General features: G+C 33.5%; 1 pseudogene; it reads right to left on the minus strand.

Moving 5' to 3' along the window:
• Window positions 1–897: 897 nt before the first annotated feature.
• LOC121391103 lies at window positions 898–4,121 on the minus strand (annotated as a pseudogene).
• Between the last annotated feature and the right edge of the window lie 261 nt (window positions 4,122–4,382).

Here is a 4,382-nt window from a genome sequence, read left to right on the forward strand (position 1 = left end):
CCCCCCCCCCCCCCCCCCCCCCCCCCCCCCCCCCGCCCCCCCCCCCCCCCCCCCCCCCCCCCCCCCCCCCCCCACCCACAGCTGTAAACAAGCACATTTTTAGTACTGATTGATAGAAGTTTGACTGCATGTTTCCCAGTCTTAGGAACTCTGCCACATCGTCCTCTATTCTCATATTTAACTGCAATAACTGGAGACAATGTTATTGTTAGGTTCTATGCTGGGGGTGGGGGGGTGGGAAGAGAGACTGATTTACATTAAAACAAGATATGAGTATATTATAGTGGTGTATTATCCTTTCATCAAAGTAGAAGAGGAATATACTAAAACTTACCAAAACATACAGGGGTATCTTTAGACCAGTCAACTTTATTCCTGGCTTTAATTTGACATGTCGACTGTAAGCTCACCAATCAATTCATAACTTTCATTGCAACCAAATTGATGCATGTCTCCAACATTAAAAACTGTCTCCATCATCTGTAGCCATTACTTGAAAAATCCCTGGATCTTCACAATCTCTGAAGGGAAGATGCTAAAGACAATTGCAGGATTGCAAGATAGAGAAGTGTTGTGCAGGCAGTGTCTCCAGCTGCATAATAACTTTGCTATAATATTACTTGTTTGTTAATAGTGTTAGAGGAACTGCAGTGCACCTCTTTTATGTAACCACTTATTAATTAAATATGAATATTAATAATTTATAACTGTTAATAATATTCAAGAGGTAATTAATTTTAAAACCTGTAGACATAAATAAATTAGTTTTATTGAGTATAATAGATAAAACATTCATAAACACAAAAGACAATAAAAAAAAAAAAATAAAATGAATTAATTAGAATGAGGAGGAGGAGCATGATGAAATATGAGGGGTGGAGCTATGAAAAACAGTTGTCAGGCAATGTATTCATATATACTGCTATTTTCTTCACTTCGAGTAAGTAGTCTCTTTCAATAAGACTTTCTATCGTTTCTTTAAGTCTGTTGGCTAATATTAGATGAATTAATTGATTGATCATCTAAATCAAATAGCTAATTTCTCTTACTCTAATATCAAATCGTAATTGACCAAGACACTCTGATACTAAGAGATTGTGAGGTAGAGTTCTTCTCATCTTCATTATACGAACTATAGCAGCATCCACCTTAAAGAGAGAGAGAGAGAATATTAACAATATCATAGATGGTTTTTCTTACCTGATATTGTCTGTCCTGAAATACTCTCTCATTTGTAGCAGTATTTTCTTCTTTCTATAAAATATACACATTAAAATAATAACACAATATATATTTTAATATAGTACTGTTTCTTTCATCTGGACTTGATTGATTTTAATACGAAACAATTTGTGTTAAAAGTCTTTATTAAAAGTGAATTCATCGCTGTCTTTTACTTCTATTCCCTAAGAACGTAAAGATAGATATATATATATATATAGTAAATAGAATATATTAACCTTAGGTTGCTTTAAAAGCACTCTAGAGGCCTTGTTAAGTGCTTAATGATTGCAGGGTTCTCCTCAATTCATCATCAGCTATAATAAGATATTGTTATTATATATATTAGTAGATTGTACTCTACTTATTCCAGTGGCTTGTTGAATATATGTATAAGTCAGTTTGTCAGTGTCATTGGTACAAGAGGAGAACCAAAGCTTGAAGCAAGGAGACTTGAAATTTTTCTCCGTCTGTAAAAAATGAGTTAAAACAAAAATTAACAGTGGTATGAATGTACAGACAGACAGACAGACAAACAGACAGGACAGACAGACAGACAGACAAACAGACAGACAGACAGACAGACAGACAGACAATTGGACAATTAGAAAGCTGAACGAAGAACTATTAGTGACCTGAGCAAAGGTAGCTCTTAAAACACAATGACCTAATGAAGGTTGCCATTGTAATTTACGTCCACTGTGTTTACGAAGATAAAAATCTTTAAAGACATCTAGATAGCAACCCATCTAAATAGAAGTAATACATTAAAATGTAATTAGAAGTTTAAAAGTATACCTCTGGAGGTAAGAGAACTTCCATGGTGTATAAAGTAGGCCAATAGCCCATTGTTAAAACATGTACTGAAAGATCCAAGGAACCTGATACACGTTGAGTGGTTTGTAAGTGCTTTAGTAATAAATAGTACATTTAATTTACTGGAATATTAAATGTTTTGAGGTACCTGTTTGAAACTGGTCATCATCTCTCTCGACAACTCTATATCTTTGAACATTCCCTCTAGTTTACTTGTAAAGTTAGGGCCACATTCTGTAAAAGTCATATGATGTGACATTGCATAAATCATGTGATGTGTCATGTGATACTATGTTGTTTCATTACCTTGTTTTAGTTTCAAAAGCATTGATTTTTTCAGCATCAAATGAGGCACTTTTCGCAAGTAAGAGGCGCTTTGCCAAATCTTTCTTGTAAAATGCCTCAAAAACATCTTTTCCTGAAATAATAACAAAAATGACTTAATGGAACATATTCAAATCCCTACCATGAATATAACGGAATAGAATCATCACTCTGTCCAACAATTGATAAGTTCTTCATCAGACCATTCCTTGTTCCAGATCTCAACTGAGCATCAACATACTTAGCTATGGACAAACAGAGAGAGAGAGAGAGAGAGAGAGATGTGTGTGTGTGTATCATGTAATGATTATATTCACTTACCTACTAACTCAGCTGGTTTGTTTTTCCTTCGATTGATTACACTCTCAAAGGAATCCTATAACCAATAAAACTAGTAAAACTAAATATAACAGGTTAGTCTATATGCTACACTAACTCAAACAAGAACAGTCTAACTTAGCGGACAACATCATGGAACTTGTCGTTATCTTGAAATGCTTCACTAATTATTCTTTCAACTTTATCTTTCAATTCTAATAATTCTTGTACCATAGTTTTATCTCTTTCTGGATCACTAACTATAGCATACCTGATTTCTGTACACAATAGAAAAAGTGCATATACTTGAGTTACTAATGGTAGCCATCCTAAGTAAGTACTGATGTTCACAAGTCTTAATATACAGCTATCCTGGTATTGTACTAATGATAGCTGAATTAACCAGACATAGTAATAAATGTACTCTTTACAATACTAGTTGCAAGCTAAACTAAATTAGTTTAATTATTTTATTTCCTTTAATTTACTTTAATGTACTCCCCAAATGCTTTTTGTATGAAAGGGACTCCATCTTTAAATCGACTGAAACAATTGATATAACAAATGTAGATCAGAATATCGATTAGCCTCTAATAGGCTTTCAAACCCTAAAAAAGAAAGTAGGACATTAATATTTGGCTATGATTATAATTATATAAATAACTAAAAATATTCTTACATTTAATGACACACGCCATTATTATATGAAAAGATAATTAATGATAAGTTATATGAGACACTATAGTGGTAAGTACCCATACCTTTGTCTAAGATCTCTCGTAAGTGTTCTCCAACAAGCTGTTTCTCAACACACAATATTAATGGTTTTCTATTTAAAAATGGACACATAGACTTAAAATGGATTAACAGTCACACCATACTTTGTTGTCTTGTGCAAATATTGAAGGAGACGATCATTTTCCTGTGAGAGTCGCCGATCAACATGAGATAGATAGTCCGGTAACTAAATAACAAAATACTTACTATCAATTTTATACATAGTATTAATAGTTGTATAAAAGTAAAAATAAGGGAACTGTACAATATACTTGAGTACAATTGATGTTCAGTATTGATCTTAATAATACTTACTGTAAACTCTGGATCTCTCATCATTCTTAATGACTCAGCATAGTAGAGTGTTTCTGTCTCTTTGAGAAAGTCTAGTTCAAATACCTCTTGATAAAGCTAAATAGGATGATGTAAATAGATCAACATGTGAACAATAGATACCTGTAGATCTTACAAACATGTAAACAAACTGCTCAATAATGTCCGATCAACACTCTCACCGCCACCTATAATATAGATCTCAAAAGCCACACACTTCAACCACACCCACTTGCCTTTCTCTGTGTATTGCTGCAAGGACTCCTTTGAGAACTCTCTCCTGAATACGAGGCTGAGTTATAATGAGTGACCCTAAACAGCTCTAGGCTCATGTCCCTAAACAAAGTAAGATATTTATTTTTTAACTTCAAAAGGAATTACCACTACATTACAACATGTACATAATGACATCTAAGTCAGCTGCAAACAATAAATTACAATCATATAAAGACAATACCATATAGCTGGTAGTGTTGATGGGTACAGCATATGTTCTGTCTAAATAAAGAAATATACTGCGAATCAGGATCTGTAAAGAGGAAAAACAAAACAGTTAAATTATAACTATCATATGACAATTAATATTTGTATCC

The sequence above is a fragment of the Gigantopelta aegis genome, unplaced genomic scaffold, assembly GCF_016097555.1.
Source record: "Gigantopelta aegis isolate Gae_Host unplaced genomic scaffold, Gae_host_genome ctg1719_pilon_pilon:::debris, whole genome shotgun sequence".
NCBI lineage: Eukaryota > Metazoa > Mollusca > Gastropoda > Neomphalida > Peltospiridae > Gigantopelta > Gigantopelta aegis.